Source organism: Lepidochelys olivacea, assembly GCF_965140295.1.
Source record: "Lepidochelys olivacea isolate rLepOli2 genome assembly, chromosome: 20".
Lineage (NCBI taxonomy): Eukaryota > Metazoa > Chordata > Testudines > Cheloniidae > Lepidochelys > Lepidochelys olivacea.
In genome coordinates, this window is record NC_140430.1 from 14,900,128 (window position 1) to 14,917,377 (window position 17,250).

Below are 17,250 nucleotides of genomic sequence, written 5' to 3' on the forward strand. Positions count from 1 at the left end.
TCAACTAGAAATTGATGAGTTTTATAATCTTGGGAGGTTCTTAGGTGAAGACCTTCATGGTAACATCAGTCAACCAAGCAATGAAATAAAGCCGTAACCATCCATTGTATCATAAAGGAACTAGGCTTGGCAGGAACAGTAGACTAGCTAGCCGTTGCTGTACTTCACATTGCAATACCTAACTGATTTAGGAGACTAAATCTCATTTTTAAAAGATTTAGTCGTTTAAGGCCAAAATCCCATTGGGGATTAGGAAAGGACCATTTTCCATTTTTCTCAGTGGAAGGGGTTCTTTTTGGTTCTCCTTTGGGAGATTCTCCTTTGTTCTAAGGAAGTTGGGGCGGGGGCTGGGGGGATAAGGTGGAATTCTTCATTGTGCTCAATAGAAGATGCAAGATGTTGAATGCTTTTGAGAATCTGGCCATATATGCGTCGGGTGAAGACAATCCATGGGTCATAAACTGCTCATGATCCCTGCCAAACTCTCACTGCTGTTAATAGATATACAATGGATATCAGTGGATATACAATGAATGTCAATGCACATACCTTTGACAAAAGTATAGCTTCTATGACTATATGCAAGGATCTAATCCTCTTTTGGGCTATGCCCTCTCTTCCATCTGTGGAAGCAGCGGAAACTGCATTTTGGAAGAGGGAGGGGACTGGGAGCTGGAAGGGACATATATATTCCCTTTCCACAGCGAAAATGAAGAGGGAGAAATAAAGGGTGCAGAGTTTAGCAAAACAACAGACCATGGAAGTTGCAATTTATCTTTTCATGGTTGATGGGGGAAAAAATCCTACAGTGGTCCTAGTTCACAGGCTACTGCGGGACACAAGGTCCACTCCACACACAGTAGCACTGTGTGTGCAAGTAACAGGGCCAGGGAACCAAGAGAATAGACACACAGAACTCAAGACTGGAAAAGAGCTCTTGGGTCATCAAATCCAGGCCCCTACTATTTCAGGTGACGTAAGCCCCTTCATACATTTATCAGACTGTCTTAAACCTAGCTGGGTCGTTTTCCCCACTCCTCCTATTGCAGGGCTGTTTCAGAACCTCCCCTTTCTGAGGTTAGAATAGAAACCTTCTTCTCATTTCCAGCCCAAATTTATTCCTGTGCAGTTTCATCCCCATTAGTTCTGGTGCCAACATGGTCATTTAGCTTCAAAAACTCTTCCTTCTTCTTGGTGTTCACTCCCTGAAGTATTTAAAGAGAGCAGTCAGATCCCCTCTTCCTTTTGCTAGGCTAAACAAGCCTGAGTTGGTCTCTCCCCTGACGGTCCTGGTAGCTCTTCTCTGCCCCATATACAGCGGTGTGTGCCTATGCCATACACTTGTGGCTGCAAATTCCATTTGATTTCTAAAGGCAGGTAATATATTTCCAGTAGTTCGACCAGATGCGTGTGAGTGGATGGATGGCAGGGGCAGGAGAGGGCAGAGTGCTGGCACCCTGCTTAACCTATTCCAAAATATGAAGTTCCATCCACAACTACAGATAGCTGAATGTTTCTGCTAAACTGTGATGTAGCTAACGGTGTCACAGTCCTATCGCCCGCAACATTAGGCTTCAGAGTAAACAGTCTATGTAAATGAATGGAGACAGTTCATATAGTACCCCCTACAGCCTATCTATTTACGGACCAGCCAGCCCCGCCTAGGTTCACATGCCAAAGACCACCTCCAGGAGCTGAACTAGCCCCTCCGATTTGCACGAAGAGACCGGATCCCATTTAGTCGCATCAATGAAGTGGCCAGATTTTCAGATACTGCTCCCTTTCCCCTTTTCCCCCTCCCCAGTACGGGTGTGGGGGAGGGGTGGAACTCACCATTGTTATCAAAAGTGGGGAAGGGGCGAATTCTCCATTTTCTCAGTGGGGTTGGGGTGGGATGGGACACAATTATTTTCAAAGGTGAAGGAAAGGGGATCTCCATTGTTCTCAGTGGTGTTGGGGGAGGTTGAACTTACCATTGTTTTCAGAGGTGGGGGCGGAGGGAATCTCCATTGTTCTGAATGGGAAGAGGAGGAGGTAGGACTCAACAATATTTTCAAAGATGGGGAAGGGGCGAATTTTCCATTGTTCCTATTGGGGGGTTGTGGAAGTGGAACTCAAAGTTGTTTTCAAAACTGGGGAGAGGTGAGATATTTCTTGTTCTCAGGAGGGGTGGGAAGGATTCTTCGTTGTTCTCAATGTGGAGGATTCTCCATTGTTCTGAAAAGGAAGGAGTGGAAGTGTTCTCCTTTGTCTACAATGGGAGCTGCTGGCAGTAGAGTCCTCTGGAAAATCCAGCCGCTTCATGTAGGTACCTAAAAGGGAGGAGCACTCTTTTCCTGAAAATATGGCCCCTTATGATTTAAAGCCAACGTTTTAAATCTTGTAGAAAAATTATGGAGCTCGCAATGAAGCTGGGGATTGTGCATAGAATCATAGAATATCAGGGTTGGAAGGGACCTCAGGAGGTCATCTTGTCCAACCCCCTGCTCAAAGCAGGACCGATCCCCATGATCCTGGTAGGGTTCTATCTAAGTGTCCAAATTCCCCTGATGTGCAAATGACCAGCGCATCTAATCAGCTGCTTCTAGCTCCTCGGACTTTGCTTTTGCTCCGATTCCTTCCAAGTCGCCATATCCCACTCCAGCCCCCATTGGAACATTAATTAAGTAATTACTAATCTTTTGTGGATCACCTATATGGTGCCCTTTTCCTCTTGTGGTACATACTGGGATCATGACGTAGGTAAAGATGGTCTTTCTGTTCTGTGTTGGTACATTACCTAGCACAATGGGCTCCTCGTCCATGATTGGAGTCCTGGGTGTATAATAATAATAATATTTATAATAAAAAATTAATACTAATTATTAAAGAAAAATACATCGCTAGGAAGATCTGTCTACCACCTAGGCTTTTGCTGCTGAGTTGGTAGAATGCTGTGCAACATAATTTGCGACTTTTTTTGTTCGGCATGCTAGGCCCAGCCTTTGGATCCAGGATGGTCTATTTAATGACAGGTTTCAGAGTAACAGCCGTGTTAGTCTGTATTCGCAAAAAGAAAGGGAGTACTTGTGGCACCTTAGAGACTAACCAATTTATTTGAGCATAAGCTTTCCTGAGCTACAGCTCACTTCATCGGATGCATACTGTGGAAAGTTTAGAAGATCTTATTATATACACACAAAGCATGAAAAAAATACCTCCTCCTACCCCACTCTCCTGCTGGTAATAGCTTATCTAAAGTGACCACTCTCCTTACAATGTGTGATTATCATATACATTGTAAGGAGAGTGGTCACTTTAGATAAGCTATTACCAGCAGGAGAGTGAGTTTGTGTGGGTGTGGGTGGGGTGGGGGGGGGTGAGAAAACCTGGATTTGTGCTGGAAATGGCCCAGCTTGATTATCATACACATTGTAAGGAGAGTGATCACTTTAGATAAGCTATTACCAGCAGGAGAGTGGGGTGGGAGGAGGTATTTTTTTCATGCTTTGTGTGAATATAATAAGATCTTCTAAACTTTCCACAGTATGTATCCGATGAAGTGAGCTGTAGCTCACGAAAGCTTATGCTCAAATAAATTGGTTAGTCTCTAAGGTGCCACAAGTACTCCTTTTCTTTTTGGGGATGGTCTATATGAACCTTTGAGGTTGTAAGCTCAGCTGTTCAGAGGAACAGTATTAAGCCTTAGGATCTGCTTCATAATGAAACCTTTAGCTGGTCCAGTGTCAATGACTTGCTGTTTTACTATGCATACCCCAGGAGGAATTTTGGCTGAATATTAGCAAATGGAAAAACCTGTCAATGTGAAGTAAATAACTAAGAATTCTAGTAAAAGGCTGGCACTTAAAAGAGGCTCTCATCCCGCTGTTAATGGAATCAGAATACAATTCATAAGTCTCTGGATCTGAAGTTTTGCCAATAAACTTTCCCCTCACATACCTGTTAGCTTCACCCTGTCCCCCTTACCTTTACAAAATAATGGAAATGAAATACATTTTTATCATGATTAGTTAATTAGTTAATTCATCAATCCAAACAGGGCCTTTTTGTGCGATCTCATTGTGTAAATGAAACTGGCAAGAGCAGGGAATGTGCCGGACAAACTGTCCCATAAGAAGCTATTTACTAAAGCTCTGAGCGCAGCCAACTTTGCTAGGTATGGCACCGTTTCTGCCTGACGTTTCCTGCTTTTGCCAGTTGCATTTGCACACGGATGGCACAAAAGTTCCGTTTGGATTTCTGAATGCTAAACAAAAACTGCGTTGAGAATATTCGTTGGAATTGGAGCCCACAGACGCAAAACCTTTTTGGTTCAGGGTTACTAGTCGCTGCATTGCTTACGCAGTCCCAACTTCCATTGACTTTCCAAACAATGAGAGATTTCCCTGAATAAGGAATGGAGAGACACAACAGTATATATTCGAGTGTTATGATTTCTGTGGCAAAGGCCTTGACAATTTCCTGACTCTGAGGTTCTGGTGTAGTTTCACTTCTCCCGAATTTTAAGATTTTCAGTATTACCCAAAAGAAGAACACATAAATCCGAAAAAGATCGTGTTATTTCATTCTCTGTACCTTTTCGGCACAGCCTTGATTTCCTATTTGTCTAGTAAATGCACATCTGACTATGCTTCTGGGTTAGTCAGTGATTTTAATCTTTCTTCGGTGATCTTTCTTTTTTTATTATTTTATTCCTGAACAGAAAATCATTTGAATATACTTTTATGTTAATATTCTAAGATTTGAGAGGATTACACTAGACAGAAATAAGAGTCAATATCCCACAAAGAACAGGCAGGTAAATAGGGATAATTGCTCTATAAATTACTTATACAACTTTTCCTGCAGAAAACCCTTTCTGAAATTGAATTAAGTGGAAATCCAGTCATTTTTATATTATAAAACTAATACATAATTCCATTCCCATGTTAATTTGTGAGGTTTTTGTCTTGTTTTATATTTTTCAGAGCTAGACCTTCTCAATAGAGCCCTTTCCTGAACAACATTTGATTTCTTATCAAGGGTATGTCCCTATCCAGCGCTGTAACGTAGAATGTTTGTACGTTAAAAATCCTGTGTATTGAGTTACATTTTGTTTAACTTTATGCCGCTCTGCTCCATTACAAAAATGGATCTAACAGAATATAATGTGATTTAATCTGAGGCATCTGAAAAAAAAATCATCTAGGAATTTTTTTTTTCAAATAATTGACTCCTGGAAAATATATACTTCCTGGAAGAGAAAAGTATCCTAGATTTCAGTCTTTTGCAGAGGTAAAAGGAAGTTATTAACAGATTTAGGGTGTTGGATTCTTTCCCCCCCTTTCACAATTTTATATATATTTTTTTCTGTTTATTTGGCCGCAGCTCAAGACTAAGTCATGATAACAACCTGATTACACTTGCCCTGCAGGAGAAGCAATCTCTGCATTTTAATTACTTCATTGGAGCTTCGTTTAGGTTTAGTTCTGTGTTGACACCAAAACAAATGTCAAGGTTATTTACCCTGCTGCATGTTCCCAACAAACTAAATTGTCGTGTAGATTGCATGGTGAAGATTTTAGTGCGTTAATGGGGACGATTATGTATATTTTATATAGTATTGTAGGTACTATTAGCAAGTGTAATTCAAAATCACCAGAGCTCAGTCTGATGGCTGCTGCATGGTGAAACTGGAGTATTAAATCAAGGGTGGAAAATACACATTTTATCATGAACTCTGCTGTCTAATCTGGGAGTACTCCAGTAAATGGGAAATGTCCGTGTTGTTCCTGGCTGTGGGTATAAATTGTGTTTTTGTTGAACTGAGACTCTGTTTTTTTTCCAGTTTTCTTACTTTTATTGCCATAGTAACGCCTGAAGGCAGGTGGCAAAAAGTATAATTAGCTTATTAATCTACCTCAGTGTGTCATCTATAAAGTAGCTTGTAATGCAGAATGGTTCTTTGCGGTTCCAAATAGCATTGAACTTGTCCAAAATCTCAAGACCTACCTCTCCTCCAAAAAAAAAAAAAACAAAAGACAAAAAAACAACAAAACAACAAAACAAAACAAACAAAAAACCCAAACAAACAAAAACAAACCAAAAAAACCCAAACAAACAAGTTACTAAATCCTTTTATTTCTGCTCGAATGGTAGTTCAATTGTGAATATCTGAAACATTAATATCTGAGCCTAAAATTATTGACATGAGAAACAGAAGCAGATGTTTTTGAAGTGACCTCAGGACAGTCGCTAACACAGTTACATTAAGGAGTGTTGAGTGTGTGTGTTGCTCCGTTTTGTTGATTTTTTTTGGCCAGTTTTGCATAAATATATGTAGATCAGAGAAGACCAATCTCAGATACACTTTATGTATTTATTCGAAATGCTAAAAATGCTAAAATTGCTCTTACCAACAGGCTCTAGGCACTCTTAGCATAATTTAAAAATACAACATCACAGTGTAAAATAACTCATAAGCCCAGCAAGCAATTTGCAAACTCAGCTACTGCTCCCCCGGAATACCCTTACAGTAGACACTGATCTGTCATCTCTTCATGAAGCGACCTCTTCAAAGGGGGAAATGAACTGTATCTTTGTACTCAAGAAAATATTCCTCCCTTCTTACCTCTTTGTTTCTCCCTTGAAGAATAGCATAATACCAACAATAAAATGTTACTTGTCATAGGATATTGGATCTATAGAAAACGACCGCAAAACCTTCCCCTTTCCCGTGGGCGCTTTCTCTAGATTTGTACAAACCACACAGGGTGAAAGCAAGTAAGCAAGTTCTTTGGGACACATTAATTAGATGGGTGATCACATCAGAAGAAAATACAAATATTCTTTGCAGGTTGTGAAAGTAAGCACTCCGAATACCCAGAAACGGGTTTTTCTTTTAAATAAATCTGTTGATCTGAAAAGATTTCTTATTTAGACTTTGAAGCCAGTGTCATAACAAATCTTTTGAAAAGGATCCCCAACACCTGAGCTCTTACTAACTAAGCAAGGAAAGATAAATATACCTATGTAAGATACTGACACTGACAACACTCTTCTCAAGTTGACATTTTACAAGGCGTATTTCTCAGGAAGTAGCGTTTTGTCTAAGCTGCTTAAGTGTCTCCACTTACTTATTGGACTGGAGTTACGTTGGTTATATTAACTAAATAACACACCATCAACTAATTTCACACACCCCCAACCCACTCACATGTTCATGAGTTCTATAAAGTTTCCATCGTGTACTTTCTAGATCTTTATTCATGTTAGGATCAATTACTTTACATGGAAATGTTGTCTCTGCCTTTAGGAAATGAAAGTTAAAATCCCCCCCCCATTCCGTTATATTTTGATTTGAAAAGAGGAATTTAGATCAGATACATTTTGATAATGATATCCTTCCCTTAGGGCCAGGGTCTGATAGCCTTACTCATCTTGAGTAATACTTTTCCCCCTCTTCTGCTTGGGACATTTGATGGAGTGAATCAGAGTGGTGAACAGATTTAAGATAACACTAAGCACTTTTAATTTGTCCCTGAGATATGTCTTAGTTAACCGTTGCACATCATCAGCAATCCACAGAAGTAAATTGAGTTTAACAAAAGCAACATTATTGTGGAAGGATCATTCTTCCTGCAGTGCTGAATTATCATGAGACTAAAGTCCCAGCTGTATATTAACGCTGCAATAAAACAAGTGGGGAATTTGGCTTTATTGTGGATTTTTAAAGGAGAGAACGAAGAAGGAAAAACATTAGAAATCGAAATGGTATATAACTACAGAAAATCTTGCGATATTTTGCAGGAAGATTATATTCGTTAATATAAATTAGACTACTCTTACAAGGTAAGTCACTAAAATTCAACTGGAGAATAAAAACGACATGAGTGTCATTATCTTTGTAACTGCCTTTTTATCTCACCTGTCCATGTCCTTTTCAGATATGAAGGGCAGGAATCTTGAAGACTTGAATTAAATTGTTGGGCGTTTTCATATTGACCCGTTGTGTGTGGGGGGGGGGGGGAGGGGGGGAGGCGAGAGAGAGAGAGAATTTCACCAGACAAACATGCATTCTAAGAGTTTTAAAGTCTTTCTGGGAATTTTCGAATCAAACAATTGGAGATTTCTCTCTCTCTCTCTCTCTCTCTCTCTCTCTCTCTCTCTCTCTCTCTCCATCAAATCTGTCTGCCATTATAAGAAAACAAGTTATTTGGCTCAAAACTGCATTAGAAAGTGACACTTTACCCCACCCTCTGGCCCAGTCGATATCATGCCATCTGACTTACATAACATGATATTTCACCCTAACTAATCAGAAAAGTTCCAAATCTTAGCATAGTGCCAACTCAGTCTATTCCTCTGCAGTTACAAGGCAATAGGACCTCATAAGTAACCCGCCAGGCCTCTTATGCATGTAAGCACACTATGTCCTGTATGCATCACAACAATTCACCTATATATGGAGAAGACTTTTAGGATGCTTTATTATTGTATTTGAGTGCCCAGTGTGTATCCGTAAAGTCCAGATTCCCAGTCATTGTGGCTCTTCCCCGTAGAAAATAGCAAGTGAATAACATAACGTCTTAGTTATCAAGTCAAATTAAAATAATCATAAATATCTGAATACTTGGGGCGGCGGGGGCAGATGGTGGGAGGGATGGCTCTGAAAAGTCCTACTCAAAATAAGATCAAAACACCAGTGAATTGGAAAAACTTTAAATCTGACGGTTGCTAGAATTTTGTTCCTTCATTCATCTGGATATTTTAGAATAAAAAGTATTTAAAAAAGATGTTCTAAACATTTTTCATTCTTTTCAGGTCCAGTGCGTGGGTACGTGTGTGTACACAGAGGCTTTGGAAGTGACAAGAAAAGCATGCAGATAGCTAGCTAGCTATTTTTTTTTAACGTACACGTAGATATTTATACATACATTCACATATATTCTCTCTCTCTCTCTCTCACCCACACACACCTGCATTGAAAGTGAAAAGTGCAAAATGTTTAGAAGATCTTTTTATGTGCTCTGGGAATTATTTTGGGGGAAGTTTTCTGGCCTATGTTATACAGGGGGTTAGACTAAATGACCACAATACTCACTTCTGGCATTGGAATCTATGAAGAAATGGGTTTTATTTTAGAATAATCAGATGAATCTTGGGACAACATTCTAGTAACCCTCCGATTTAACATTTTTCCAGTTTGCTGATGTTTTGAACTTACTTTGAGCCGGACTTATCAAAGCAATCCCCGCCACCGACATCTTTTTTACCCTCCCTCAACAATTATTCAAATATATATGATTATTTTTATTTTACTTCTCGACAATGAAGACGCGTATTCAACTGCCATTTCGTATTGATCAGAGCCACAGTGACAGTGACGGGGAATCTGGACTTTAAGGATACACACTGAACATCCGATAATAACAACAAGAAAGCATCCTGTAAGTGTTCTCCACCTATATTTAAATTGGTGACCCGCATACAGAGCATAGCGTGCTTATACAGGCAAGAAACATAGAGGGTTACTGATGAGTTTCTATGTTGCAGGGGGATAGACTGGGTTGGCAATATGCTAAGATTTGGAGCCATTTATTTAGGATGAAATATCACCTTATATAAATAAGAGGGCATGATAGAAAATAGGCGAAGGGGAGGGGGAATTGTCACTTTTAAAATACAATATTGAGAAAAATACTTTTTTTCTTGTAACTGAAGACAGGAGTATTGAGAACTTTGTGCAAATTTGGGGAGCTGTTAGCAAGTGGTACATTCTTTATATTCACTCCTGGGGAAAAGGAAAATTCTCTCTCTCTCTTTCTCTCTCTTTCTCTCTCTCTCTCTCTCTCTCTCTCTCTGTCGGAGAGAACCATTAAACTTTTCGTACCATGGGTATTTAGTGGTAAAATGTAACTAAGCATGGAACTGTTGCACTGTTTTACTCGTAATAGTTAATATAAAATATTCACGGCGGCTTTTACTTTGTAAAATAAGAATACAACCTCCTAGCTTACCGGGCTTTAGAATCCTATAGTTAACACTGTGTTTATTATCAATATTGCTACTTTCCAAATAAAAAGTCGGGCGTGAGATAAAGAAGATAAAAGCATCTTGTGATTGAACGGTGGAGAATGGGAATAAAGCCTAGAGACAATTATTTGGGGGGGGGGGGGCGGGCTTCCGTGTTAACCCCTGGATGTTCCTGTTTTAGCTTTAGAAGGTCTTACTTTTCGTGCTGTCATTGCTAGATCCTCACCGAAAATTTCTACCACAAAAAAAGTTTCGAGTGAGTGAATAATTTTAGGAGCAGAACTTTCTCCCGTTGCAGAGAGACTTTTCTTTTTTCGCCTATTTTCTGACACATATTTTATATATAACACATAGCAGAGCCCCGCTTTTGCAAACACAGTGGTATATCTCCATTAACTTATATGTTACTTCCCTGCTTTCACCTTAAATGTAAATGAACTCTGGAAATATTTCACACTAGTTGGTTAGTCAATTCTTTAAAAAATAGCCCTAAGATATGTCATTTTCACACCAAGTGAACAAAAATAAAAATGTTTTAGGGGAGGGAACACTCACTCCTACATATTTCTAACACAACTGACTTTGACTAATATTTGATACATTAAGCTGCTGTATAATGAGGAGAACTTGCGTTTTCTTACATTGGACTGGTCCTGGCTTCCAAGCAGTCTTGTCCTTCGAAATGCTTCTTGAACTGTGTTGACATCAGGATGGGGGGCGGGACAAATAAACCAAACCCCAAATCATTGAACCCCCCAGAATCAATAGTTCCTCTAGATTTCTAAAAGCTTGGTTTTAAAATAAAGTAGAAAGTAGTGTCTACTTCTAAAGTGATGTGAGACTGCAAAGGACCGCGAGGTACCCGAATTTCCTTCTCTCCCTCTGAAGAATATGCAGAGAAGATGATGAAAAGTTATAAAATCCCTTTTTGGTGATCGTCTTGTTGACACAAACACGGCCAACAGGGCTCCTTCTCTTTGTCAGTGGTATAGGCTACCGCCTCTTTTAACTTGGAATTGAACTTGGACTTCCGATGAGACAAGGCCCTAAATGGAAGGGGGTATTTTATTTGTCTGCCTCTGAACCATTTCCTACCTGCTTTATCTGAGCTGTGTTAAAAAGAAGACAGGAGGGCGAATGCACAGAATCTGTGTATTTTGGATTTTCCCCGCCCCCCCGGCCTTGCAAATAACCCCTCTTTCCCCACAGTCTTTTGTCCAGTCGATGAGACACCACATATCAAGAGGAGGGTGGAAGGGGTGGGGATAAGTGCAGTTAGTTGTCAGTCTCGGGGGCAAAATGCAGGGAGGTGAAGGTGTTGTCAGGCAGACGCCTGTTGACACTGGGTAGCTCTCCCCTGGACGTGCTCTGTAAGGGCTTCCACACAGCAAGAGCGAAGAAGTGCGCGAAGCTCCATTTGGGAGGCTGTTGTCATGTTGATTGTGATGTGTCAGGTTATTATGACGAAGAGGTATTTTGTTTATTTATCTGTTTTCCCAGGTCGCGCCCAGGAGGTGTAAGGGAAGGGAGGGCGAAGGAGGCAGGGGGGAAATGAAGCCAAAAATAAAAGTCACCCTGAATAAAAATCGCACGATTGGAGATGGAGGAGGAAAAGAAATGGAGACTTGAAGCATTTTCTAGTGGTAGATCTTCCATGACTCAAACTTTTTAAGACGCCCTGCCATTTTAAGCATAGAAACGGTCCTAGGGGGAGGATTTCATGACAGAATATCATATAAGAAGTTGGCAAGGATGATACTTCCGGAAGAAGAAGCACAAAGCGACTTAGATTTTAATAAATATATAAATCCATTGATTCCTAGATAAAACGATTATTTTGAAAGCAAGCTGTCAACCACAAATTACGAGTGACCTATATGAAATCATCTCACTCTGCATCTGCTAAAGCAGGTTGCAAGAGCAGGAGCGGTTCCAAGAAGGAAAGACAGAATCAGATAAGGTTACAGTCAGTCCTGGCCCACTTCCATTCAAACCAGTTTGGCCCAACAAGAAGGAAAGTAATCGCTACCCTATTTCACAAAATTCCCTTCCTCAAATGATGCCAGTCTCTCACTTTTAAAAATAAATTAATGACATTTTATGTATTCTGAGTCTGGCATCTCCAGTCGAAGACAAGATATTTAAAGAGATTGTGGTAGATCGCATGGCTAAGAAACATGTAAGACTGAATTTTGAGGTTATTCTTTTTAAACCTTTGTCAAGCACCTCAAAAGGGTTCTTTTTAATTGTATGCATACTTTGATCACAGCCCTTCCAGAGTTCACAGAGGCTTCTAAACACTGGACACAACAGAAAATTCCCGGATAGTTATATTAATTCAACCAGGAATTGAAAGAAACAAGACTTTTTCCGTTAATTTTCTTGAGAACGTAATGGAACAGAGAACACACCCAAAAGTCTGGAAAGGTATTTCAACTTTGGCTATTATTTATACAAAGCACATTAGAGGAAGCATGGGAAAGCTTTTCTTATAAACCACTGGTAGACTATGAAATGCAATGTCATAGTTTGTTGACTACATTTGATACTCCAGTGGGAAAATTATATACTGATTCCAATTTTTTGCCTACCACATATTCTATTTTCCCCTGTGGCTCAAAACCCTGTGATTATACCACCTCTCTTTTGCCCTAAACACATGATGGAAACGCAAGATCTCCTTCTAAGTCTATGTATATATTTTATTTGACATTATATTAGGTTTCTTAGACATTGACCATAATCCAACTGATTTCTCTGTAATGTAAATAATATATTTGCCATTCTTCATTGCATATATTGTGGATGTATAACTTTCCGAAGCCACAAGGCAAGAACGTTTCCACAGAGCTCTCACAAATCACCAATGTACCTAAGTGCAGGGAGATTTCAAATCTTTCAGATCTCAACACAAAATGTGTGTGTGGTGCGGTGGGGAGGAATCATTTCTTCTTAGCCTTTTTGATCCCAAATTGAAACAAAGACCCTTCATTTTTATTTCTATCACATCAAAACCAATTCGTTTTTCTTGAAGGGATGAATAATTACAGATAGTTTTATGATGAGCTGTTGCTGTTTGTACTTTTCTTATTAGCCATCATTTGCCTTGCCTGAGAAAGCAAATACTTAATTGAGGACCATGTTATATGTAAAAAGAAAAGGAGGACTAGTGGCACCTTAGAGACTAACCAATTTATTTGAGCATAAGCTTTCGTGATCTACAGTTAACTTCATCTGATGCATTCAGTGGAAAATAAATCTCCTCACTGTTTTTTTCACAGCATGCATCCGATGAAGTGAGCTGTCGCTCACGAAAGCTTATGCTCAAATAAATTGGTTAGTCTCTAAGATGCCACTAGTACTCCTTTTCTTTTTGCGAATACAGACTAACAGGGCTGCTACTCTGAAACTTGTTATATGTAGGTGTGTGTGTGTGTTTTCTGTGGGCCTTTTTAGGCTATGGACTCTGTAAAATAGATCATTATTTTCATGAATACTGTAGCCATTGGACAGAAAGTACACTCAAAAATCTGTCTTTTTAAAACTTTTGCAAGTCTTTGCTATTTAATAAGCATAATATATTGAAACATTAAACCCTCTGGTTGAAAACTAAAAGTATACCTAGTTCATCTACAACAGTATGTGTTTATTTCCAGCATATTTCTTTTCGAGGGGAAAATAAATGAAATTCCAAAATTAATGCATAATGGAAGGAATGCTGAACTAAAACAAAACGGGATCAAATCTTGGTATGGAATCATTTGAGGACTAGCTTGAATTCTCAGTTCTTGTAAAGCAGCATTGTACCAGCTAAAAGAATATTATTTATTTTTCTATGGATTGTGAAATTCATCTGGCTATCATTTATTTTCTACTGGTAAAATAATAATAATTAATAATAATAAAAACTCGCCCAGGAGCTCTCCCTAGCACCCCAATACATAAGAAACCAGAGAAGTCTGATCAAAAGAATCGATATTTTTATTAGTGCTTCTTTTCTTTTTTAGGTCCATTTGTACCTACCAGGAATCTCCCTTGTTAAAAAGTACTCGCATCAGAAGTATTCTCCGTCATAAGACATGGTATTTCACCAAAATGTTCAGGGCTCTATAAATAATGAAGATGATATTGTGAGGTCATCAGTCAAGCTGTTTTGATTTTGCAACATTTGTCCCCAGTTTTCGGAACGGAAAATTCTGAAAAATGGAACTGCAGAGCAGTCAAAAAACAGAACAAACAGCAGCCTACCGCCTCATGGGCCACATATCTGCTTTTATTTCTAATTGCTCATTTTTCTTTTGAAGATTTTTTATTTATGGTCAGCACCAGGCTAGGCCATTCCATATTTGGGGGCGTAAATATTACTGAGCAGTTTTAATTTAATTAACCCACTAGAATTTACTCTTGGCGATCAGTCCACAGCTTGCTATTTGAGGCAAATCAGCCCGTTTAAATGAGATAGCACTGAGCAATTGTATGAAATGAAATGCAGCTCCAAAGCCCGGCTAAGGCAGATAAGTGAACACAGGATGATCGACATAAACTGCTTCGGAAAAACCTTACCTCCTTCCCGAAAAGTTTGGCTTTTTCTCTCTCCTGCTTTCTTCTGCAGTTTTCAGAAGTCACTGTTCAATTGGGATATTGTGTTCCTGGACCCTGAGCCGGAGAATTTCTGAGTCCCTTTCATCCCCGCCCTCCAACCTTGTTGTCCTAATTTTCTGTCTGCAAGATGCAATAATAAATTGAATTGTAAAATTCAACGTTTAATTAAATCTATATTTCATGGGAATAGGAATTGTAAATGCCCTTACATAAACCTGGAAAAGATCGCGCAGTTATTTTTATTTATTACTTTGCCCGCTTTACTGAAGAAGTATACCTTAAATCCTTAATATTTATAAACTGGTTTTCTTCTGCGCTTGGTACCCGTTCTGTTCAACAACTGATTTCTCTTAGACTCCCTCGATTATGATACATGATGTATTATACCTCTATTATGTTATTATAGGCATTTATTATAAAATCTTTAAAATTTAATGTTTAATCCTCCTTACACTTCTCATAAACAGGACCTAGGCTACACAATGTTAACTATTTCAGACAATATCAAAAATAAAGGGTTGGAAATGGGTAAGGTCCCTTGGTAAGGCGAATTGGATTTTTGCTGGCACAGAGGGGGAAAAACATTTTTCAGTCTAGGTATAACCTCTTTTTTGCTTTTATATCCATCAACCATCTAAACCAGGGAGGTATTTTCTCCTGGAGATTTCTAGGTGAAGTGAAGTCATTCAATGGAATGTAAAGCGCAGGGATTTTCGTGTGTGTGTATTTAACCTTTCATTTAAAAAAAGTGAACGCTGGTATATTTGCCTATGGTTTTAAAATAGTTTTGATCCTTTTAAGGTGTTGCATCCCCGATTTCTTTTCTAGAGCAAGCAGGCATAATTCCTTTGGACTGATACTTTCTCGGGGACTTTGCAAGTCATTTTAGACGCTATCTGTGAAGTTCATTCTTGTCTGTCTAGACATTAATTAGGAACTGAGTTGTCTATTTTGCCTTGACCTTGGACTTCGACTTTTTTTAAAAAAAAGCTTTAGGCAAGGATTTCTGAAAACTAATGTCCCTTATCGACGACATGGCGTTCCCGTAAGAAAACTGAAAGTTTATTAAAAGCGCAGCTTTCACATCTTCCCCTAAAATGCTACTTTTCTGATTGGTTTGAGTTAGTGGAGTATTTGTTTTTCCACTTACTGTCGATTTTTTTTTAAATGGTGAAAAGACTTCATGTTTTTTTACTAAGGAAAAAATGCTACTGAAAAGACGGGAGTAACTCTCCGAAAATGGGTATTTAAAAAACCCTGCTATTAACATAGTATGTAAGCTATAGAACATATATCTCGAATAAATAATATTTATTTTATACGTGTATTATTGTAATTTTGGTCTTTTAAAATCTTACATACACAATACACAGCTAATTCAGATATGGAATTTTATGTCTCTGCCTGACTGTTTCATTCAGGAACATTCAAATAAGCAACTCCAGAATGCAAAAATCCCTCGGAGGAGAAATACCCTCTTTTAAAAACCTTGAGTAATATTAAAAGTGTTGGATAATGCAGAAAAGCCGGGGCTAGGTGATTAGAGTCCCCATCTTCTAAAAATGGAAAGAAAAACCTCATCCTACTTTCTCCAGGGTCTTTCTTATTCCTATTACACTGAATTACTTCGTGAGGTATTTCTTATCAATTATTTTTGGGGGTGGGGGAAATCAGCATGAGTTTCTTGTTACTTTTTCACACACCTTAAATTCACATTCTTTCCCATCATTACAAGAATGAAGACTGAAATGACCGACTTCCCAGAAATTAAGTTAGGGAACTTTATTCTCCAAGGGCGTGGGAGGGGGACAAGACCACATAAGCATCTTCCCATCAATCTCTCCCCAAGTAATTTGCTCTTCTTCTATTTTGTCTGTTTAATTATAATGCATCTATCTTGGATCCTGTTTACGTTTTATAAACTGAGTTGCATTTATTGTCTTTTATGTTCACACACAAATCAGCACTGGACCATTAGACCTGTTCCCCTTTGCTCCATAACCCACACTGTTGGTGCAATATTTATTACTGAAGTATTAAACATTCATAACAGGATCTAATAATATAATCGCTGCCGATCCCCTTAAAACCTCCCCAGTTTGTTCAGCACGAAAGATTAAGTATTATTAGTTTGGATTAATAGAAGAAACAAGAGGATAAAGCGTCTTGGAGGCAACCATTACTACAACCTTACTTTGTGGTAGCTGGGTTTAATACTAGAAAAACAGCTGCGGGGTGGGGGTGGGGGGGAGAGATAGAAAGGCACCTGGCAAAGAAATTTACAACAGGTTAAACCTCGTAAATCCCATGTTTCTTCCAAAATCAGATATTCTTTTCTAATATTGTTAAAGTGATGATCAACCACATGTATAGTTTGTATACCTTGATTTTGAAGCAAACTGACCAATTATTACTTACCCGGCGCGCGCGCACACACATACACACAAAAAGGGAATGGATGACACACGCGTTACAGTGAAGTCGAGGTCTTTCTTTCACCTAATATCCCAGCGGACAACAACAATAAAAGCGTTTGAAGAATTAAAAATAAAGCCCAAGAAAGTTTACCAGGGAAGGCTGAACTATTAGACCTACCGGTCCTGTTAGTCTATGAGCGATGGGGAGGGAAGGAAC